The sequence below is a fragment of the Halichoeres trimaculatus genome, unplaced genomic scaffold (assembly GCF_033239565.1).
Source record: "Halichoeres trimaculatus isolate MK-OKI-2021-1 unplaced genomic scaffold, fHalTri1.1 fHalTri1_scaffold_10, whole genome shotgun sequence".
Classification (NCBI taxonomy): Eukaryota; Metazoa; Chordata; class Actinopteri; order Labriformes; family Labridae; genus Halichoeres; species Halichoeres trimaculatus.
The window spans coordinates 16,931,697-16,957,232 of NW_027437187.1; the positions used below are offsets into that span (position 1 = coordinate 16,931,697).

The following is a 25,536-nucleotide window of genomic DNA, read 5'->3' on the forward strand; positions in this document are numbered from 1 at the left end:
CATGATTTAATAGAAAAGTACACAAAAAAGACATTTTCAAGAAAAGCTTAAATACTGAATGACAAAACAATGTGTCCCCAACAGCCAACACTGCTTTCCCCCCTGTTGCGATGGGCTAATCATCTCATGCTGCATCAACCTTTTCTTAGACAAAAGAGCATCATTCAGCAGCTGAGTGGCTTGTCACATGTGGTCAAAGGTTATCTCAAGCATCCAAACAACCAATGGCAGAGACAACTCTAGCAGTTTAAATTAAACTAGCACTTTCAACTCTGACAGCGGGCAATGAAAGCAACAACAATTGGGTGATAAACCAACGAGAGAATGCAGCCCTGTCTGAGGCTGCAAAGTAGTTGGATGTTTCTTAGCTGTGAAGTCTGTGCAGCTGTCCTTGTACTATCCAGTTCATGCAGGTCAGGTGTAATGATGACCATGTCATCAATAGCTGTAATCTGGGAGTAGATAAGTCTGCATGTATGCATGTGTGTTGGACCACCAGTCTATTTGTAATGTTTAACTTTAAACTCAAATTGAGCTTGAATGGATGCCACTCTTCACATAACTCTCGGTTTAACAGATGAATTTAGCAAGTAATAAAAATAAATGGATCTTAAATGATCAAATGTCAATGTCTGTGCTAATGCTATTTCATGCAGTGTTTACACCTGGTCTTTATGTTGACCATCAAAATAATCCTGCGCTGTGTTCCTGTGCTAACAAATCAATGACTCTCAGGCTTTAATTACTCTCCAATCTATGGACAAATCTCTTATAGTTGATTACAGCAATGTAATATTGGCATGGCCTGACCTGATTGATCATGGGGTTGCACATTTTTGCAAAAGTTCCAATAAACAATCACTAAAACATGGCTTCTATTGGATGGATGTGACCTCTTACCTTGATTAATGACTTTATTGTAATCTGAGGCTCCAGCAATGCCAAACCTAATCACATAACAGTGTCATCTTCATTGTTTTTCCATCATTTGTTTTAATTAAAGTAAGTGAATGTTTACACAGGAGAGCATCTTAACATGGATGTTTGATGTATGCCACCAGCATTCTGCTCTTTTTCTGTTTTTCATGTTGCTCGCATTATGATTGAGTGATTTAGCACACCATTGCCGCTCCATAGGTGCATGATTAGCTGCTTCCCAGGATCAATTTGAATGTTTCGTGAAAATTTTATCATTTCAACTGCTCACTTTTAGGTCATTTTAAAAGATCTACTTTATTCAAAAGAAGACAACATCATTTATTCAGGATTTTTTATGAGGTCAGGACTTGGGCCAGCAATTTCTGTCCAGCAGTGGAATCTGTGTCCATGTCCGCTCTACCTACTGTTGAGATTGTTACACTTCAGCCTGACACAGGTGCAAAGAGGTGACTTTGACGGAGGTTGGAGAGGAATTGAGGCTGCAGAGAATAAGATGCCAGCTGTAGATTTACACGCCTCCACTGGCTCAGTGCACATCATTAAAGCCAGAGGCCGCTGCTTGCTGTGGCTCCATCTCCATCCGAGCCCACACAGGCTATGTCGGGCCCCACACGCTGATTTATCTCAGCTGTCTTTTTGAACGGCTTTTCCCACCAAGAGAGAGCGAGAGATGGGGGCTGACTAGATTTACGCGTGCATATGAGATGAAATTCATTTTAGGGAGAGCACATGCTTGCACTGACAGAGAAGAACCCCTTTGCTCCTGTCTCCATTCTCTTCCACTACAATGTCATCATATACACAGGCAGTGTTCCCAGAGTGAGAGTGGCTGATGGATGGTCGTGTGTACAGGGTCTCTAAAAATACCACAGTCACACCAGCATGAGCTCTTTGTATTACCTTCCCTTATTTTTTTTTTCCACACCCCTAACATAAATTATATTGTTCTGACATATTCATTGTACCATTGTTTTGCTAATGCACAATTTAAACACATGTAATAATAATAATTACATATATATATATATATATATATATATATATATATATATATATATATATATATATATATATATATATATATATATATATATATATATATATATTTTTTTTTTTTAGGGCTGTCATTTTAACGACTTAATTGGATTAATTTATTACATCACAAGTTAACGCGTTATAAAAATTAACGCAAATTAATCTGGATTCCAAACCCGTGGGGCGTTCAAAGACACACTTATTTTCAAATGTCTGGCATTTACAAACCGTTTGTCCTACTTGGAAAAAGTGGTGTTCTCGTCAGATTTTCAGATTTTCAAATTTTCGATGGTCCCTGAATGTATCGCACCTGAAGTCAGCAACATGCTTTAAACCGGGGGGAAGTGAGAGTGATACCGTCCACGTTTCGTTTATTCACACGTCCTTTTTGAAAATCTCCAGAAAATCAACTGTTTGCTCTAGCTCAATTCTGTAAAAAACAGATAATTCTAAACTCTTTACTGCTTTAAACAAGCTCTGAATTATCGATATATGTCCTGTATTTAAATCTAAAAAATTATTTGCAAATTTGCTTCCATCTTCCTGGTGTCATGTTTCAGCTTGAGGCTGCTCTGCTCCAATGAGTAACAGTTTGTGTGTTCAGAGCATGTAAAACTGCAAATACTTTTCTTTGATCCAAGACTTGAATTAAGTGTTTTGTACATAGTTCCTCACAGTTTTTAGCCTTCAGCCCGGGATCTCCTGACCTCATAGAAGTATAGAAGTTCATATTGCAGTGACAGTTGAGTCCACATCGAGTAAAAATGTGACAGAAGCAAAAACCGTTCTAAAAATCAAATCAGCTTATCTCAGGTGCAAGACTGTGTAGATTTTGTTAAGGTAGATTTTGTTAAGGTAGGTTCATGTGTTACTTATACCTCAGGGTACCTAAAAATGTGTTGTATATATTCCCACCTTATTTTAAAATGTCTTTTAATGTAATTTTAATGTCCTGGAATTCAAATTCTTTGTTTTGGGACCTTAAGCAGATATAAGATTAAAATAAGATTAATTAGATTAATTAATTACAAATCCTGTAATTAATTAGATTCATTTTTCAATCGCCTGACAACACTTATATATATATATATATATATATATATATATATATATATATATATATATATATATATATATATATATATATATATGCTAAAACATAGCTAAAACAATAAGACAACAGATGGAATTAAGGTCAAATTGAATAAATTGAAATTAAAATAGAGCTAATAAAGTTGAATTTTATAAAAAGCAAGTCTTAACAAGTGAGTTTTAAGGAGAGATTTAACGCTTCAAAAGTGATCAGTAAAACCTTGCAATCTATTCTGAGAAGTCCAGAGACACATCTTTTGAACCCCTAAAAATGTTCAGACACTTTGTGGAATAGAATAGAATAGAATAGAATAGAATAGAAAATACTTTATTTATCCCCGAGGGGAAATTCAGGAGTCACAGCAGAAATCAAGAAAACAAAAGTAAGAAAGTGTATAGAAAGAGCAAAAATGTCCACAAGAAATTAAATAACGACATCCCGTCCACCTCTCTCCAGTCCATCCAGTCTCCACCTCCACAGGGTCCAGGACTGAGCTTCTTCAGCAGTCTGTTCAGTCTCTATCTCCTGGATCCTGTCTGCCCACAGCAGGCGAAGCTCCTCCAATGTGACGCTGGCATCCGATGTCAGCTAAGTCAGCCATGTCCGTGAACAGCACGATGCCACTCTGCCCTCTGACAGCCCCTCTACCGCTGGGTTTGCACGGCTAGCTCGTCCATCCCACCGGAGCAAGATCCCACGTTCCCAACAACGATGGATGGAAGGACAGGTCCACGTTGTCACCTCCCAGCTCACACATGAGAACCAGCATGTCTTTCTCACCTCCTCCTCCTCACCTCGAGGGAAATCATCAAGCCTTACACTAGTTAGCACTGACATGCTACAGGCTGCTAACAGCTAATTTTGCATGCAAACAATGCAGCCATGTTTACATGTAGGATCTCCAGACAAACACAAGAGAAAAGTAGTAAAAATATCACTGAAGCCACAAAAAGTTTGGTGTCCATGACCAACAATGAACCATACAAAGTAATGATCCACTCCAAATACAAAGATGACAAAAAAGAGATGGAAAAAAATTACAAGAAACGGACAAAGTAGAGAGAGCTGCTGCAACAAGCAGCTACTTGGGCAGCGCCTAGCAACAAAATCAAAACAAAATGGTGCATGTATGGATACCAATGGCCTTATCTGTCAATCTAGACTTTAGTCCAACTTTTTTTCCTCTACCTGCAAATATAAAGTTTGTGAAGTCTGGTTGAGGGGCCTTGTGAAGGTAAAAGTTTGTCATAGTCATCCAAAATGATGGCAAACTGTTAGTTCTGAGTTAAATTTCACTTTTTTGTACTCTTTTTTTTTTTTTTTCTCAATTGCGAGTTGATGCTTGATATTGTAAAAGACAAACCTTTAGTCCTTCAACAGGCAACAGACTCTGTCAGACTTAAATTTTCTTCATGCTTAAATTTAACACATACAGTAACTGATCTTAAAAAGAAAATAATTATTTTACACTGATGAGGGAATTCGTTGGGACCTTGACTTTTGTTGGAAAATGAAATGGAAAAAAAAAGTACTAATCATTTAAGCAATACACTTTAAGATTAGTTTTAAGAACATCATTTAAACACGTTAAATATTTGCTCACATTTGCATGTCAAAGACTGTTCTCGAGTGTCTCAGCTTGTCAAATAAGGACTCTCTAAAAACCATGTTTATAATCTTTTTCCAAAGTTTGTCTCTGTTCTCTTTTATTTGACACCAGTGATGTTATGAAGTTTCTCTGATCTGCAACCAGTGAGTGATATTTGATGCAGGGGGGCAAATCTGTCAGTTAAAGACTTCTACAAATGCTGCTCACATCCCTCTTTGAGTGCTCATCCTCTTTTTCTCCCTTCTCTGAGCAGCAGAGAGAGATTTCAGATGGTTCTTCACATTGCAGATCTGTAACTGCTTCCAATTTGCCTGAGGAAATATCGATGGAGAGACTTTGGTGCAGGGATTGAGTCCTTCCACACTCCAACCACACAACTTGCTCCACCTGACTAAGCGTGCAGAATTATAACAATGCCCCTGAAACAAAGTGAGTGAAAGATAAATGGAGAACAATTCATGCTTCAAATGTCTTTGAAGGGTTTTTAAGTTTTTTTTTTTCTTAAGTTCATGCATTAAAGGAGGTATCATGACTTCTTTAATGAGCTGAAGTCGTTCTCTCATATCTGCTGCAGATTAGACAATTAATGAACTTCATGAAAACAATCCCATTCTGCCCCTAACTATTTGAGCAATGAGGAGAACCACCGGACTCGAGGTATGAGCCTAAACTAACTACATCTTTAAGAACAACTATATAAATAGCCACAAGGACCACAGTCAGACACTTCTTGTACTGATCAGTAGAGGTAAGCTCCTTTGGGACCTGCCGATCCAGACAGATAAACAAGTTCCTGGGTCAACCAAGCAGACATTGCAGTGATGGAAAAGGAACTGAAAGTAGTACTGATGGAAGTCTCAGTCCCATGTGGCTCAGAAACAACAAGAAAGAATTTAAGAAGTTGGAGAAATATCGGGGCCTGAAGGAAGGAGTGGTGCACAAGCACTCCCTTCGGCATTACTCAGGGTCAGAAAACATTCATGGCTACAACTTTCTCAGCACATGGTATTGCTGAACATGAGTGTTTACAATCAGGAGTTAAAGTTTAAGTTTTTTTTTTTTTGTCATTATTTGCAGATGGTCTGAAATTGGAAACTTTTGCATAATGTTTCAGAGAAAAACATGAATCTCTGTGCTGGAATTACAGATCTGGAGGAACCAGGTTGAAAAATGGGTTGTTGCAAAGTCTGTTGGTGACATCCCAAGGTTTCAATTCAAGATAAATTGCAATGCTTTGATGACCACAGCCTTCACAGGTTCCCAGCTCGTGTTGAACTTTTAGCTTTTGCTTGCATAATGTTCTTCAACATTGAACCAGAAATGCATCATACTTGTCTGTATTTCTTTGTAAACCTTGGAAAATTCTTCTAGTGTTTCAAAGTAAACATGATGGGGATATTAAACCACTTGGCCTTAAAAAAAAAAACAAAAAAAAAAAAAACTTTTAATCTGGAGGAACACAATTCCGGATAAAACCTTTTCTCCTTTTCTTTTCTTTCTCATTTGATATTATTATTATTATTATTATTTTATTATTATTATTATTATTATTTGTCTTTACCATTATATGACCTACATAAAGGAAAGCATTATAAAGCACCATAGTCCCAATAGTTCTGTTTTCGCTCCTCTATACCTGAAGGGTGACAAACTTAATATCAAGGGGATGGAAATTATAAAGTTTGTCAAGGAAATTAAAACTGAAGAGTTAATTGCTCAGTAAACTAAGAACTGAGCTGCTTGAATGAAAAAAGGCTACAGAAAGTGCTGACCTCTGATGATGGCACATAAGTATTTCTCTGGAGCAAATTATGCAGAGGGGAAAGAAAAGACTCCCTAAGTACAAATAAAAGGAGAAAATACTTTTTAAAGTGTAGCAGTTTCACTCCCAAAGTCAGAGAGAAATGTAAGGATTCTTCTCAGGCCTGTATTCAGTGTCAGATCCAATGAAAGAAAATGTAGATAAAGGTAGATAAGTAAGGCTTAACTAGGCTTGTATGGAGAAAAGATAAGGGGCAGACAAATGAATCCATACGCTAGTTTGACTCTGGCATAAGGCTGCAGTTCTCTTCAAAGAGAGTCCCTTAATTAAGGCTTCAATTGATTGAAAAATCTGCTACCTTATTAACACATTGTGACAAAGTTGGGATTTCACCTCCCGTCAAAAAGCAGAAGAACACAAAAGTTAAATTTGTATTTTTTTATATAATGGGGTAACTTTAACTTTTTGATTTTTGTTTTTTTTTTCTCTTGAAGAGGGGGTAATATGCTTTACCAAAGGCAAATCAAAAGCACTTGGTGGTTTATATGGTCACCAAGGTCAGTTGCAAAGCTTTGTATTTGAGTCTTTATCCAACAGCTGTGGATATGCTTTGATAAAAAAATACAAAATATTTTTAGGCTATTGGCACGATTTTGTGAAATCTCCTCCCTGTTTGCATCACTCCTTCCGTATACATTTTTTTTTTTTTTTTTTTTTTTTGTAATATTTTTGTGGGTTTTGTTTTTGAGAACCTTAACTTCATAAACTGGTATGAAAAAAAGCTCCCAATTTTTTTAGCACCTGAAATATTTATATGAAGACATTGTGCTCTACTATCTATAACTTCTGTTATTAGATTGATTTATACACTAATTTCTGTTTTTGTGCCAAATTCGTGAAGATTTTAATTCTAGAATGTCTGTCTGTATTCATGGCTGGATAAAGTGGTAATGGGTTTATGCCTGTGGTTAAAGTACGACTGATAAGATTTCTTTCAGGTATTATTGAACAACTACCTCACATAATGAAACCCTGACCTTGTTGAGTCACATCATTTCAAGTAGACAAGGAAAAAAGTCTCTATTGAGCATCTTAATAGTTATCTCTTGAGTATGAGTCAATCTCTCCTCTGTCCTTCTGTTTTGTGTCTACTACATTTCTGCAATTGAGCTTCATATCATTGTCCACTTGCATTTGCTCCTGCCAAATATTTCATCCTCTAATTGCACTAATTGTTCCTCAGTAATTGCTGTGACTGAAATTCAACTCATTGTGTTCATTTAGAGTCTGGAATGAAATGACAGTAAGATAAAGAGCCAGGTAGCAGACATTGGCCAGCTGGCATTTTCTTTGTGGCTCTAATGAAAAAGTTAAACACAAGCTGTAATACCCCTGACTTCTTCTGAACCTCATAATGACTGAGTCTTTAAATCTACAATGCATGTATACTGGGGTTATATGTGTTAGATGCAAGGATGTGAAGTTTTATCTAAGATATAACTCTCCTAGAGTGAGTTTTTCTCAGTTTCTTCTGTTATCTGTCAAACTGATTGTGAAGTCAGCTGTATTGAGGTGCAGGGTTGATGATTGCACATCCAGATTTAGAACCTGGCCCTTTTCTTATCCCTCTCCCAAAGGCAAGGACATGCTGTACAATGCTCCTGCTGACACAACCAATTTAATAAGAATCACTTTTGAAACAATTCAAGTCAACATATTTTTATCGGTGTCTGTTTGCCTTCATTATTTTCCCTGAGGGGATGTTCAGGACATTGCTTACTCAACGTACCAAGAGATTTTAGATCAGTCTTTCATCATGTTTTCTCTTATGGGTGATTAGTCAATATTAGGTTGCACTACTTATGCATAAACCAGCACTACTTTGATTAGTGTATACAAGTTGATACTCAAAATGTCACAGTGTTGAATTAAAGATGTAATGAGGGGGATCTGTTTTAATTGCACTCCCTCGCCACCTTCTGGTCTGGAGTCTCATGCACACTGTTATACATTACTTTTAGCAAGGGGTGTGTTTGTTTTAGAACTAAATGGAGATTGGATCAAAACAAAATTTCTTTGTTCAAGTCAATTTTTTCAAAAGATACAACACACTGAGGCAAGGTACCCATCAGTATATTTACGTAGCTCTATGGTTTGAAACCAGACTTGTCTGTAATGTGTAATGTTAGTGAATCCTGTTAGCTGTGTCCTGCCAGTCATCTACCAAGCAGAGCTAATGTAACCTCACTCGTTCTTTTATTGATAGACTCTCAAGTTTGAACAGACCACTGCAGAATAACTGCTGCATGTGGGTTGAAACTGACATTATCACAAACAGTTTAGCCCCTGTGTTAACCTTTAGCTTGGGCTGCATCACACTCCTGTTTAGCTTTCTTCTGCTCTTATGTTCTTTTTCTGTCTGACAGTAGGCTCATGTGTCCACCATCACGAAAAAAATAATCACAAAAATCACTCAGTGCTTCATTCTATGGAATGATAAAAAAAAAAAAAAAAAAAAAAAAAAAAAACAAAACACGATTCATTTGTTTACAAAAAACATTTTTAAACACAAGCCATAGTAAAAATAGCTTATTTGGTTGACAGAAAATGCATCTTGAATCAATGGCAATACATGACTTGAGGTTGAGCCTTCCTTCCCCCATGGGATGCCATTATTTGTGGTTCAGCAACAGGGACAAAAGAAAAAAGTTGAAGAGGAAACTTTCAAAATGAGATCCTTAATGATCTTAATCTTAACCAAATTTTCACTGGATGACCACTAATGGGCACTAGGATTGTATCACAGCAGATTACCTTCCACCCTTTTGACCCTCCACACATGGGTGTTTTCTTTTAAAATTGCAGCTACTGAAACACCAGAGGACGAGGTTAGGGATGTTGCGAAAAGACAGTTACCTCATTCGACAAACTTTCTGATGTGTTTAGGTCTAAGAAAAATAACTTTTTTTTTCCTTTTTTTTGTATGTCATCAAGATTTGCTTATAGTCTAGTTAACTGATTGTTGTTTTCTGGCTTTACTGATGAAAACAACCAAGCATCATGGTGCGGCCACACCAAACACGAATTTGCGGCACGCGTTTGGGCGGTAGACGCGAATTCGCTCGAGTTCAAAATGTTGAACTATTGACGCGAATTCGCGTGAAGACTTGCCGTGGCCGCCAATCAGCGATGACATTCCCCCACAACGTCATTGATTTGACGACGATGGAGGGCAACCGCCGCCTCAGCAGAGTTTTTAGCCTGATAGAGAGGAGGGAGGAGCGGGGCAGGGGCAGAGCCAGGGAAAAGTTGGAAGTTCTCTGTGCTCCTCTCTTTCCTCCACCACTTCATCATCCCCAGGGAGACCTCCGGGAACATGGGTCGGGGGTTCAGGTGGTCAGGTGGTTGGGGGTTCGGGGGTGGGAGGTTCAGGGGATCGAGGATGAGATCGCAGGGAACAGTCTGGCAGGGCTGGTGGAGGTGGATAACCAGGGAGAGGCAGCAGGCATTGATTGTGATCTCCAAAGCTTTTCACACATTCTCCTGTCATGCTTTTGAAACCACAGCTCATTGTTTTCAGCTGCTCTTTTGGGCTTTCTGTCTTTAAACAAATGGGCTCTCTACTCCGCATGCGCAGTACTGCGCTTACGCGCGTTTGCCCCTCAGCTTGTCAAAATAGTCCAGCGGCGAGACTCGGGCGTTTACGCAGCGCGTGACAGGCCATTCGCACGAATAAATTTGCGTGTCCGCGTTTGGTGTGGCCGTGGCATCAGTCACCCAACAGTGACAATTTATGGAGTGTTCCCTCATGATGCTACCCAAAGGATACATATATACAATGAAAAGAAATGAGCCTTGCAGAACTCCTTAACTAACTCTGGTGTACACGGAGGACTTATTGTTCTTTGTTGTTATGTAGTATCCATGAAAGTATTATTGAAAAACAGACTTATCAACTAACCTTGGCTGTCCTCTATATCTGAACAATATACGACACCTTATTCTCTTTCTTTGCTCCTAACTAAAAGGATAGTGTGTTTTTGTTTAAGTGAGATTGCATGAAATACTCGTCACATTAAAGATAAGAGATTTTAACACCTACCAGTGGATCTGGGGGGTGATTTAACTTAACTCTTGTACCATGTGCCCTATGTAGCTTTTGAGTCAGCCTCTATGGTGAGTGAGATGCAATCTGCTTGCTTGAGGTTCTGTATTACTTTGACCCTTTTCTGACTCATAGAAAGCTGGCAATACATACTGTGACACCTTTTGTGATCTCTTGAGTGCTTGCAGTGTCAGAGGGAAGTGAGGCTGTAAACACTTTTTTTAAGGGTCTTTTTGCCTGGCTGGATTTTGTTTTTTGCATCTTCTAGAATCTCTTCCAGGATGACGAGTAGCAAAGTGGCTTCTCAGAAAACAATTTTCTGATGTGTAGGACTCTGAAGTCTTTGCATTTTGTGTTTTGTTAGGCTCTCACTCAATCTAAATGCTTCCACATTTCAGATTTAGAAGTCTTTAAACTGCTGACAGTTTCAAAAATCATTACTCTGTTCATTGGTACCATCACTGTATCCACCATATTTTCTGTGCCAAACTAAGACCCACAGAATCTAAATAATGACAGACGGGCATGGGGTTAAAAACAAAACCATAATTAATTTTCCCCTTAAAGGGATAGTTCATTTTTTTTGAAGTGGGGTTGTATGAGCTCTATGTGACCACTAAGGACATTAGATACATTAGAAAGTTGTCTCCTCTCCCTCAGTAAGACACAAACTGTAATCGATGATGACGAGGAAATAGGTGCTAACAGGTACAGACGGTACCAAATTCAAAGGCTATTTTCTCTGCCTACAAGAACTAAAATCAAAAAGTAATACCACAGTTTAAGAGTATGCTACATAAAATATTTTTTTAAGTGCATTAAGTCTCCGGAAATATAAACATTTATCTGGACCTAACTAACTGGTCATGTATTCTTCCGCACAGCACTAGTGCGCTCCGTCCCCCCTCCTCCTTTCAGCTCTAGGAAATGTAAACAAGCTATGCTTCGGGCACTGGTTTTAGCCTCATGTAAGTTTGATCAAGTATCGTAATTCTTTTGTTTGTACTCTAAGGATTGTGAGGCAGCGTAGGAAATTCAGGATGAGTGACTATGACAGCGACAATGAAGTTCCATTCACTTTGGAACCAAAAGGATACCTGTATGAACCGGACAGGACAGGACAGGTTATGTGTCTATCTGTCCATATCTCAAGAAACATGCTTTTCCTGCCGTTTTTTGTGAAAACCATGCTTTAAAACAATACTTTGTCCCATGCTCCCTCTTGAGGAACTGTCAACTTTGTCTGTTCTCTTGTTAAAGTGAAATGAAATAATCAGATTAAAATGTGACCAACTCTGAACTCAAATTAATCTACATTCTGTGGTAGCAAGGAGTAAAAATGAAGATAACCTATCACACTGTCAGCTCAAGCACTTAGGAATGCAAATGTTGTTTCCTCTTGAGAATGTTAAATCAACACAGCCTTGGACACTTCCTATCTCCCTGTTGTTCAGCAAGGCTAATCACAATAGTGCTGTTTCTACATTAATTACACTCTGAGTCTTGATACAGCTGACAAATGGCTTTTTTCCCTTACTGCTAGTGACATTCTGTTTTCATGCTTGGATAATACTACTCTCAGGGAAGTGTCCCATGCAGTTCTTCTCTCTACCCTGACACTTTTTCCTCATCCCTCAATTTCACTCTATCAACTCAAAGTACAAATTGGGGCTTAGTGGCTTTATGGTAAATTGAAATTCATTGAAGCATTTACATGACATTTAGCAATGGTTGCATAATGGAAGAATAATAAAACATGTGTCAGACTGAAAGGATTTACTCTGCCTTGTACTATTTCATCACTAACCTATACATGCAACAGGAAGATGATATTTTTACATACTATGTTGTGTGTTGGTGTTTTTAAGTGCACAGCCGTAGCATGCGTGGGTAGAGATATTCTCTGGGAAATTTTTGAGCTACTTTGATGCTCAGCATGCACATACATGATGGTCTCATTGCAGGGATAGTTGACATTTGGAAAAGTTCAAGTTACTCTAAAAATCCTTGCAGAAGTCTGGTTGCCTGGTGATAAATATCGCTGCAGAGTTCACTTCATTTGTATTCCACAGTGCCTGTAAAGACTAGACAGCCTTAATAATAACAGCAGATTGGCAACTGGAGCCGGTAATCGAGTGAAAAAAGAAAAAAAAAATCTATTGCCCGGTCTCAAAGGCCTGGCACGTCAATAGTCTCCACTGCATGTCTTTTAACATCCTTATTGCTGCCAATTTTCAGCAACACCAGCAACAAAACTATCACTGCTTTGTTTGGATGAGGGACTAATGTGGCCACAGTGCTGCTAATGTCCCTCAGATAAATATTGTTTGGAACCTTTGTTGTGGGTTGACCTGTCCTTTTTAAAGAGCTAGACAAGGTAATGGTGTGAGAATGGATCAACGCTCCAAGTTTTCTTCAGTGAGCTTGGTCATTAACTTCCTCCATGCTGCAAATATAGCTATTTCTTGAATGTTTTTAATTCACAGCTGTTGAAATATAAACCAGCTTTTACCCTGTTGTAAGTAGGTCATTGGTCATTCTAAAAGACTGTACAATGTACTTTGAGCTTCAGGCCAACCACACACTATGCAAACTGAAGCCAGTTCTGCACCAAACTTGGGTCACATAACTGATTGTAAGAGAGGAGTTAAAATGCTTAACCAACGTCTCATATGGGTATAAAGCAACAATACTAGAAATCCTTACTAAACATTATGCAAATATTTACTGCATGCTGTAGGAATCCTTGAAGTCTGTAAACTGTTCAAAATGGTTAATTTGGAAAAAAAAAAAAAAGCACAGGATCCTCATGCTGACATGATGAGATCATCAAAGAACAATTTCCTGACTAAGGAAGGGTTGGGCTGAGTGAACATTTGTGGGTATGTTTGGAATTTCATCTAACACGCTACTCTTGTGCAGTGAAAACAGAGTCACACAGGACTCCACACATCTGTAAATCAGGAGTTTGCAACCTACAGCTCTCGAGCCACAAGAGGCTTTTTAGCGTCCTTGTAGTGGCTCCCTCTGGCCTCAACCAAAAATCTAAAACAATATTAAGATAAATAAAAGCATCTCTTTTTGCTCATATCTGATTCTTATTTTTTATTTATTTATTTATTTATTTATTTATTTATTTATTTATTTATTTATTTATTTTTATTTATTTTTGTTTATTCTGTTACATAGTTATCTTGGATTTCAAGGTGATACCTTTTATGATCATATTTAAAAAAGGTTTACAAAGTTTGTCAAATTAAATATGCATGTGGTATGTGGCAAGAAACTATTGAGTGACATCAGATTCAAAGTTAAAAGAAAATGTTCAGAACAAGAGGAAAGCATTTACCAAAAAGTACCAAACTGAAGGGGGAGGAAAGGGATTGAATTTGAAACTTCTTTGGGAAATTGAGATCGAAGTCGCATCGTACGGCCCTGACAGAGAAGATCACACAGCACACTGAAATGGACTTTGGCCATAAATAACCCTGGTTTTCTTTTAAATTTTATTATCAAGCTGCTAAGATGCAGCAGTTTTTTTTTTTTTTTTTTTTTTTTTACTTCTTTAATTGGGTTTGTTTGTATTTTATCAATGTTAGACAGATATGGAAAAGAATCAAAAGGCATGCATATCCAATGCTAAATTAATTTCAAAGTAAGCCTACACATGCACACTACACTTCTGTTTGGGGTTTTCTTTTGTTATTAAGGGTACAAATAAACAACAAAAAAAAAAAGTATAAAACTGTACAAGCTGTGCCATGTTTTACAGCTCTGTACTATTTTTTTTGGTGTAAGAAGGGGCATAACAGCTCTTTGATAGTAAAGGTTGCAGACCCCTGTACTAAATGATCCATTCATCCAGCATGAGATGACATTTACACAAATGCTTGGTCTATGAAATGTTTGAAGACTTACGCTTTTGAAATTTTGTTTCTAGGTCCTTAAAGTGAAGGGATACCCCAAAACTCATTTGGACTATCGATGACACACAAGGCGTTTCAAGCTTTAAATGGTGAGTCCTGTCCTCAAAACATTTTTCTTTTTGCTTACCTGAGCTCTCTTGCTCAAAGTTCTTGTTCAGGGCAGGCTGTCTCAGTGTTGTACAGTCTGTCTAAGAACTTGAAAGCCATCCTGATTGTACGATACTTTTTGGAACACTGTACAGAACAGGAATGCTATGTAGTTGTTGTTGTTGTTGTTGTGGTGGTGGTGGTGGTGGTGGTGGTGTTTCTTTTTTTAAATGTTACGCTGAGAGAGAAGCAAACTTTGATCTCAACATATGTTGCTATTTGCTTCTTTGTCTATCTACTTTTTTTATAAATGGTAGGAAAAACATGCGTTTCATTATTTCAAAGTATAAAACTTTATAGTTTTACTTTGTATAAAACAAAGTATAAAATGACTTCAGAAGCACTGTGTGTAGCATTGCTCTTACAGACAACTCGACAGTATTGATTACCATTTATTTTAGGAGCAGTTTTGTATTCATCATTCATGAGAGTCATTTCACCTCCCCTTCAAACGGCCTTCGGAGAATACTCAGAGCTGAGTGTTTGCACCTCATGAATTGTGAATTTCTCTGTTGTGGCGGTTAACCAACAGAGCAAAATAGAGAGCACAGATAGTAGTTGGTATCGTACCAGGAGTCAAACATCTCTGTGCTCACTCAAAAACATTCATTCTGAGACTTACAGAAAAAAAGGTGCATAAGAAATTGAAACACTAAAGGACAAAAGGACGCATGAAAACGTACATAAACCCAAAGCAATTTCCTCTAGTGTTTGCAAAGCTTTGCAGAGTGCTTTGTGCTGCGATTCCCGTAAAATTACTGAACATCAGTGAAAGAAAGAAGCCATGAAGGGGATTTGAAGAGGCAGGTGGAAAGCGAAGAGATTAAACCTTATATTTTGGTAAAGCAATCCAGAGCCAATATAAAAGAGCTCTCCAAGCTGCATGCCTGCAGAGCAAGCAGGTGTTTGTGCTCTTATCAGGCTGGAGTCATGCCATATCAACCACATCCTTTGAAATGTGAGATAACATTGCATGATAAAGGACTTCTGATGTTGAAAAAGACGGATAGATGCACGCTGAGTGAGGCAGAGGAAGAGCTTGCAAAATTTGCATGTCACATCCTGGAGATTTAGTTTTAGGCCTTCAACCACCTGTGATAATTCTGTTCTGAGAATGCAGATGATTGTTATCTCAGGAAGCGGATGCTGCAAGTAGATTGCTCTATAAATTATTTGGATTGCACTACGTCAATTATACATCAGAGTTTATCTGCCTGACATATCTCTGGTGAAGTGTCAGTTGTAGTTTCTCCTAGTGTGTGAGGGTAGGATTGATATTTACGCCAGTTTTAGTCATTGATATAGTTGAATGCACTTTATTTTGCAAATAGAAGAATTGTCCTATTTTGTTACCATTACTTTTTTATTACTATTTTCTAAAGGAGGAGGGACAAAATGTAATAAAGACAGAGTTGCCAGATGTACAATACATATCATATTTGTACGATAATTTGGCCCTCTGTATGATGTACTATCACAAAAAAGGCAATATGTAAGATAATTTGAGTGTTTCCCTAATGTGTCACTGAAAATGGCCTGCGAGACATTTTTTGTGAACCATGAAGGAATCTTTGACCATGTGACGTTTCCAGACAGTCGTTGTTGGTTGAGGTGTGAGATACGAGTGAGGTTTGTCTCAGAACAGCGAGCATGATTGACAGTCAATCATGCTCCGTGAGAGATCGGTCAGGAAGTCGATTCAACAGAGGAAAATGAGTGCAGTTGGAGAGGACAGGGATGATGAACGAGAGATCAAGGAGGAGGGCTTTGAAACAAGATGGAAGTAAGCAGCATCACCATCAAACGTAAGGAAAAGGTCTGCTGCAGGCTTTGAGTTTGGTGGGAAAGCCTGTTGGTGCAGCAACATAGAGCAGGTGGCCAGAATTACAGTTCTAAAAAACACACAAAGAATCCGAAAGGTTGAAGTAAGATTAAAAAATTCTAGCACCAACACAAAAGTTGATCATCAGATGTGGGGCGATGAATGACCATCCTGTACTAAAGCTACAAAGGCATGAGTGCCTGTCGACACTAATGAAGAAAGAATGGCTATATGGAGTGTTTGCACTGACGTCACCATTTGGGTAGTTACCCAGATGTGCAGCCATATTGGAGGTACAAGGAAGTAAATCTTGATGGACTGAGATAGAAGTGCGCGGTAAAATATGATTTTAAGATGTCTTATCTCCCAACAAGTGCAGAGCACACTAAAATGTATCGTAAAGGACTCGGTCAGCAAGAAAAAGAGGGATAAATTGACAAATTAACAAAAGGTAGGAAAACATAGATGTTATGACTATATTTTTCATGGGAGACGGGGTCCACAAATTGACTTATGTTCTTTGGGGAGAGGCTCACTTTCAAGCACTTTAAAAAAGCCCCTTAAAGACAATGAGTTTTACTTATGTAATATGTATTGCCGTGCATTACCTCTCACTCAAAGTTATACCATATTATAATATATTTACTTTTACTTGAGTGTGATTCTAAGATGTTATGGGCAGAGAAAATGACCTACCTGACAGGACATGCTGTGAATGGACAGAATGTTTGGATAAATTACAGATTATTGCCTTGGAAATCCTGATGGAGCTTAGCAAGCCACAAAGGTTTCTGTTCTCTGGGCATTTGTTTGCACTCCTCACACCACTTTGCGGCAATTTTTAGTAGTCAAAAGCATATGAAATTACCTTACTCTATACGATCTGCAGAGTCCCTTTCTACTTTGAAGAGATGTCTGAAAACTCATTTGTTCAGAGACCTTAATCTGACCCTTTTCCTCTTTGTCCTCAGGGGTAGAATGAATTAGAAAGTCTAAGACCCAGCTCTTAGTGAATATTTAGCACCGATCATTGAATATGTTGAAGGTTAAACTATATTGTTTCAGCGATTAATTGTGGTTAGTAATTTTATGCTACAAAAAAAACAAAAAACAAAACAGAAAAAAAATATTCTTGCACTTAATGTCAGCACCTGCTGCCAAATAACTTGTAGCACTATGTCTCACTAACTAAGGTTTTCCCTTCTGTCAAAATTCTTTCTTGTGTTGTAAGTCGGTTTGGACAAAAAGCATCTGCTAATTTTAACCATAGAACTGTAGATTTTTTTTTTTTTTTTCTCAGTCCAACAGATTAGTGCAGCAAAAAACGTGGCAGCCATTTACCACTTTCTGCAACAATAATCCTACATACTGTGAGCTCAACTCTGTTTTGTTAGGAAAGTGCCTCCAATATGGTGGAGCTCCAGTTGATTACGTCACACTAAAACACCCTATTTGACTATCACGCAACAGTAAGCTCGCTATTTTGGTTATGATGGGTGTACGGTAATTTTTCCCAAAATATGATAATTATGAGTCTCTGATTCAACATTTCTTATCAGACAATTCTGATCAAAGAATTAGGAATGTTCCTGCATGAGGCTCTGATGGTATGATAACCCTTAGCAAAATATTACAATTTCATGATATCCTGATATCATGGTGCAGTGATTACAGATCTGATGTATTGTAGTTTGAGACTCTTGGTAAAAAAGTCTATTTCTTTCCATTCAACACAAACTGTTAGAAAAATGTGGAATATTCTATGACTAAATGTGGATGTTAAGTTGAAACATCCGGTAATTTATGATAGATTTTATTTGGAAATACTTACATCACTTCTACTAAGACTACTACAGGTAGTCTCAAATAATGCTATATTGATTATGTTAATTCAGTGTTAATGCAAAAAGAATCGTTCCAATAATTGGCGTCTCTGACCCTGTTCACACCTCACGTCTGCGTGCCTTCAGGGGCATCAGAACACCAGTCTCAATCTTTATCTCCTGGTTTGAACACTTATCAATACATGCTGGAATCCAGTCACTCAATAAGTCCACATACAGAGGTGGTCTGGGAGGCCCTGTCCACGTTAAAGACTACCCACTCTCCTTATATCCACTCAAAGATCACAGGAGTAACAGACTACTCTACCGTTATTGATTAGATTTTTCTTTACTGTGTGGAATGTAAAATACTCAGTCTTGTCACACTATTCTAACACTCAGTGATGTAGTTTTTAAAAAGGTAATCATAAAGTATAGGCTGCACAGTGTTAATGTTTAGTCAGTGAGAAGGACGTATCTCTGTCATGCTCCATCCAAGCCTTGACAAGGGACACAACTGCCCTGTATTTTGAAAACAGAGGATTTTGATATATAAGATGACGTGGTTAATGCATTCACACACTGTGCATTAATTAGAGTTTATTGAAGTAGCACAGGTGAAAGAGTTAGAGTGGATCTGTGAGACATATTTCTTCGAGGGGTGGTGTTCCTTCAGACACATCAGTCTGCTGTGCTGTCACTTTCATTCAGAGATAAACCAAAATGCTTTTGCAGCAGGAACACCAAAGTTCAAGATCATGTCATCACCTCAGTCTTGAACTCCCACTTTGCTCTGCTGATCATGCAGTGAGTGTCAGTGAGTTTGTCAATTAGATAGAGTGGGAATACAACTTCATCCTGTGAGGACAAAATCAAAGTTAACCTTTTTTCCTGAGTTTTGCAAAGTCCTTGGGGGTGATGAGGGCACTGTGTCACTTTGCATAGCATGGAAGTCAAGGAAGTGCTAAAACCTGCTGTTTCTTGAGTGTCCGCTTGAGGCTGGCTCCAGAAGTACTGAAAGTCACATACACACCAAGCCAAAAAAAGCTGTTTTCAAAGCAGATATTAATCCATTTACAGCCCTGTTCAAAAAATGTCTCATGTCTTTTACTATCTGCGAGCTTGCCCAATCAGAGGCACAGCTCAGGTCACATGACTGAAAGGCGCCCTGTAGCTGTACGCCCTTGCCACTTTCTATATGGCTGTGATAGATTTGCTTTATTGTCGGTCAGAGAACAGATGAGTGACGTCAGGGAGACTACATCCCTTATTTAAACAGTCTATGGTTCTGATACAAGTGATCACATCAAGACCTGTTGTTGATGCAAGGTGTGAATGCTCAAACTCAAAGCTGGTCACTTGTGTATGAATAATCCAGATTGAATAATAATGCTAAAAATGTAATCAACCTCTGTGATGACATCTGACAAGCATCTTTTTCCCCGTTTACTTTAGTGATCAGTCCTACCTAATCTAGTTTATGAATCGTTAGCTGGAACAGCAACTGATGCTATGACCAGTACTAGCAGCCTGGACACTGAAACACTGAATTAACACTGAGTGCCCTGAAAAAGATGCTTGATGAAGTGGTTTCTATAGATCTGTTACAATCCAACTTGTAATGTCTCTTCTACTCTGTCTTGTTAAGGCTTTGGTAGTATGAAATTCTGTACCTTTATTTATTTATTTTTTCTTTTTCTGTTTTTCAATTTATTGCATTGCTGTGCATGTGTTTGTTCATCTAGGTATGTGTGTGTGCATCTACAATGTCAAATATCCCCTTACAAAAAAGAAAGTCATACTGAGCAGACTTTCACATTTTACTCTTTCTTTTCCGGCCAATCGGAGTATGCATCAAAGGCAAAAAACTTTGCACAAAAAAAACTCAGATTGTGTGCAACATATGTGCACACAAGAGGACCCAGGTGTTTGTTGTGTGTGTGTCCTCATGTGTGCACATGTGTGTAAGCGCAGGCTGCGTTGGTTGCAGCTGGCTCACTGCTGTGTGCTCCTCTACACTGAGGCACTCGGACAGACCCCTTCAGCATTAATTACTGCGGCCATTAATCAGACCGGCACAGATAGCTGTGTAATCCCTCTACAATGCAGTTTTCTGGAGGGGGCCACCCGTGTTAATTGGATTTGATTGGGTACTGGTATGATGCCACACACAGAATGTCTTAAGGTAATAATTAGAAGATGGATCAATTGGTCCATTGTGGCATCAGTGCCACTGTGGAAGCTGTACTGCAGTTACAGACGGCTGTTTAAGTTAAGAGCACAATTCTGCCCTTAAGAGCAGCCCTGACGTGGATGTGACCTTTATTATCTTAAAAGCTGGCATTTTCATATGCATTGTTTTGGTTAAAAAAAAGAAAAGAAAAAGAAGAAAAAGAACTCTGAAGGGGAAACATTAAAAAAGGTGAACAGTCTTAGTTTGTTCCAACATCTTCTATACTTGTAATGACCTACTTATTCTATGGATAATTACATAAATTAAACCTTTATCGTTTTAAATTTTGCTTTGCACCAAGCAAAGCTGCATTTACAGGTGTGGCAATGGATGGCGTGCCCCCCTTTAAATCCTAATAACTATCCCTTGTGAAAATTCGAAACTTTAAAGAGGGAAGACTCATTTTACCTTGAGCTTCTTACTTTGGAAAAACATATTTTTTGAGTTACAAAAGAACATAGAAGTTGTAATGGTTGTAAAAACCAATCTCAATCTTTGCAAATTGTGGTTCACAGGGAGCAGAAATATGCAGTATTTAGTATCCATTAAAAAAAGAAAAAATAGAGCTGCACAGAAAATATGTCAGCTGACTTACACTAATCTATACCTGAAACCATTTTATGCTTGTCATCCAATATTGAGAATCAACCTCATCACCCTTTGCAGAATATGTTGTACATGCAGAGATCTAAAGAGGAAAAAAGGTGTTATCTGAAGCACTGCAGGTGGGTTTAGTAGTCCAGGTGCAGTACTAAAGCAGAGCAGTGATTACAGTAACAGAGCAGAGGGAGCAATCCTAAATCTTCCAGCTCAAATAAACCACTACAGTCATTATGTAATTGTGGAGAAGGATGCATGTCAAGTGTTTAAACACTTCAATTTGAGTTGTCTGCCTATTCGGGCTCTTGAAACTACTCTTCTTGCATTGGTTAATGACTCAGTAGAGCCACTCCATGCACCACTAAAAGTCTGGTCACACCTCTGGCACCAAGAGCATGAAGAACAAAATAAACATGCAAAGCATCAACAACTACAGAAGACAGTAATAGACGTAAAAGGATATATATAATTAAAGCATCATGGTACCTTGGTGTAAAAGGATGTAAATGCTGGGTTTGATAAAATGTTGAGTTCAGGCGGTGCCATTAGAGCTTCAAGTAGCTGAATGCAGGGTGAGAAATGATTGAAACATCATGTAAACCACATGCTGAGCATTCTTTGGAACCAAAAATTAAATGCATCATCTGATGCTGTCAGGTAATCTGGGTCTGCAATACCTTTGTGAGAATCCTGGGATGCAGTGGTCAGTCATGTAAATAATAGTGCACAGGGGTATAGCACACCATGATATTGTTGCATATTTGCAAAGGCAGAACTGTTAGTTTCTTTTTTTCAGTTGTTCCTCAATGTCCCATCTTATCCTGTTTGCAGCCCTGAATTTAGGGCAGACGTGAGAAGCATTCCACACACAGGTAATATTATAACAGCCTGTCTTATATGAGTCAACCCAACCCAGAAATATTCAGCTTCCTGCACTGATGCTGCTCTCTGCATAATATAACACTGTTTACACACAATTAAATGTATTGCAATTTGACAAAACAAAACAAGAAAGGAAATAACACTACTGGATTGAATTCAGTTATGATTTCCTTTATGCATCCATAAATGCCACACTCTAACAGCTCTCATTTTTTATCCCCTGCAGTTTCACCTCTCTGTACTGTGCTAATTTCCAAATGAAGCATCAATCAAATGTCACTCTGTCAAGGACTCACCACTCATTTTTAGAGAAGGTGGTATAAATAAATGTTTGGAGACTTACAGACTTTTAAGTCTGGTTACTTAAGCCTGGGCTGTCCTTCATCTCTGGAAGAGGACTTTCATCTTAAAGGACACAAACTTCCACAGAAACACACTTCTGGTCAAAGTTTGAACTTAATGCAGTGGTAGCTTTGTATTTTGCTTAACAAAGAACACCTCTTCTGCCGGGTTCTTGAACATTAGATTTGGTTTCGTTTTGGGTCTATCTTTGTTATTGCTTCACTGGTTTTCTTGGCCGTCAACTCAATTCCCTTTGTGCATCTTTCTTTCCTTTCTGGCGGTGTGAACAAAAAAACGAATGTGTTCAGCATACCGCAGTCTAAACGTGGTCTTTTTCATCACGTGTGTACATCCTTTCAGTCAGTTGCACTTTGCTTCTGAAAGAAAACGAAGAGGTTGGCTGAGTGTTGCTTCACCTCTACTGGAGCCACTGCAGGTTTTCCTGCAGGGAAAAAAGCCAAAAGACATGGTGAGGGCAGAGAAAGATCTGACCATCTGGAGGATGGGGTAGGATTTGTATGCATGCCCATATTGTGTAGTTCCATGGCAGGCTGATTCTATGTAATGTTTGTGGACAGGGTCAGAAGTTCATCTTGTGTCTGAGGTCAGTGTGTCTGTGTTATAAGTTAAACACAGTGACAGTGGGCACATTTTCAGTGGTGTCCTTTCCTGAAGCCGTGCAATACTATTTTCTGCTGGAGAGTGTGTCTTGGTTCATGTTTTGTTTTTGACATCTGCATTTTATCTTGCAGCTATTGGAGAGATTTATTAAATCTGAGTTGCAAAAATGAATCACACACACACAAGCACGCACACACACACACACACACACACACACACACACACACACACACACACACACACACACACACACACACACACACACACACACACACACACACAAGAACAAGTAATATGCTTAGGCTGTAAGGTTTTCCGGGACTTCAGTTTAAATGAAGCATTTACAAATATCAGCTGACACGACACATTTTGAGTAATTATCATCAGACAACAGTTTCTGTGATTAGACATTTGAGGATTAAACATTTCATCTTTAGACTTGTAAGTGTTGTTAAGTGTCACATTTTGACGATACATGTTCATCATTCTTTTTCCCATGATGAAAAACTGACATTGAGGCTGAAGATATATAAAACTGTCCCCAGTCCCCACCCGACCACCTTCCGTCGCCGTCACTGACGCCAGTAGCCAACCACCGTCCGCCACCGTCCCCCACTATTGCCGTTCCCCATCATAGCTGCTCACCTGCAATCCACTGTCATCGTCTCCACTTACCCGCTGACAATCTTTAGTTGAACACATACACAAAGAAGTCCAAGAGAGGACGCTGTTTCTTGACGTGTTTCACTTCCACACAGCGTTCCTGGTGCGTCAAACACTGAGGCTTGGTCAGGGCCCTTCAGCGATGATTACTGAAGCACAAAGTCTCTTTCTCTCTACATCCTTATCAGACATACAGGACTCTTAATGGATTCAAACGCGGTTCCATTCACAGCTACATTTGAAATTCAGAGCGAGCGCTCCGGCCATCCATTCCCTACAGTATTAACTGTGGCTACACAGCAAATGCCAGTGTTACTTTTTTAGAGTTAGAGTTTCTAGAGTACATTTCTAAACCAAATGAATAAATTCAGACTAATAAACACCTGCAATACTCTTACAGTGTTCCCATCTGTGGTTGGTTCTCTCCTCAGTTCTCTCAGTGCTAAACTAGTGGAGAAGGAGTTTTTTACACTGTTAACATTTTCACCAATTCTTCTTCTATGACGAATTTGGCTGCAAATTTGCCAGGAATTTATCATCAAACAGTTATGGTGACTCTCTGTGTGATTAATTATATATAAACCGGTTTGTTTTGTACTTTGGAAACTAGGAGATCCTATTTGTTCACATGTCTCTGGATGGAACTCAGAAGTGCGTGATACAGAAATTGTCCCTGTGAATACAACCACAGGAGGGGGCGAGGCTGCTAAAATGACATTAAACCTGGTGGACACTTCAAGCATAAATAAAGCTTAATACTGTGTTTATGTGTACAAGACCATTAGACACACTTTTTTGTGCTGGTGTATGTTGGTAGGAGCTTGGAAATTTTACCATCTACTGAAGGGGATTATCTCAGACAATGATTAGAAAAGACTGAAAGAAAAAAAAAAGTTTTATATCAATGTGCAAAATGTAAAGCAAAAAGGGAGATTCCTTCTCATTAAAACCTTTTTTTCTGTTTGTTTTGATTTCATTGTCCTTTTTTTTTACTTTTTTAGTTATTTTCTAGCTTTCTACTACCCTTCCAGTTCCCCTGTAGTAGCTTTTTATGATGTATAGCTCAAAATAATCCCAATTTAACCCACAGTAATGTTTTAGGACGCAGTCACACTGGCCATCCAAAACGTGCCGTGCTTGAGCACGATTGCCCCCCTGCAGCGCTGCTCCCCAGCTGGAGAGTAAGGCCGGCGGTCACACCACCCCAATACGAACCAGACTTTAGCAGGTATCAGACACGCGCACAGCCCGCCTACGTCATCGTGAAGTATTTGTTTACTTGAAGCGCGATCTCATCAGCATCAGCACAATGAGACACAGAGAGCACTGCTACAATTTTAGAGACTTTTGGACTTATATTAAGTCGTTTTTGACCAACACAGCCCTCTAACACCCCCGCTTTGTTTAAAATGATTGTCGAGAGATGCGCTCACGGTGATTATACTTAATGGATTGCACGCGCTGTCTGCGTGCTTGTGCTCGTGCATGAAGTAAACCATGCCTAAGCCCACCTCTTAGAAGCGTGCCGAAGCACGGAAGGGAATCGTGCTTGAGCACGGCACAGTTGCGGTCACACTGGCCATTCCAAACGTGCTTTACGGCTGAAGCGTGCTTAGGCACGGCACGATTGGCCAGTGTGACCGCGTCCTTAGAAACTCCCATTTCGGCCTCTGTTGGAAACACTTTGTTTAGCTGCTTCCGCTTTAATGTCCCTTGCTCCACAAACCCCTTTCCCTCTGATTGGCCAGCTCTTTAAAAGCCTGTTGGGGCCAGATCCTTGACCATTCCTTGATGCTTGAGGCCCTTTTGTCTTACAGACAGATTTGAGGACTTTTATGACAAATAAATACATGTTGGTTTTTTTCTTCTTTTTTTTTTAAACTGCTACAGATTGCTACTTAATATCTCCCTCACACTGGCCAACAGGTTTATGT

General features: G+C 38.8%; 1 protein-coding gene across 2 annotated transcripts in view; it reads left to right on the plus strand.

The window, feature by feature from the left end:
• lrrc4ca (leucine rich repeat containing 4C, genome duplicate a) overlaps positions 1-25,536 on the plus strand; it is a 194,545-nt gene that overhangs the window by 58,715 nt on the left and 110,294 nt on the right. For both annotated transcript variants that reach the window (XM_074677980.1, XM_074677981.1), the window contains exon 2: positions 14,484-14,558. The gene's annotated coding sequence lies outside the window, so the exon portion shown is untranslated. The remainder of the gene's footprint in view (positions 1-14,483; positions 14,559-25,536) is intronic.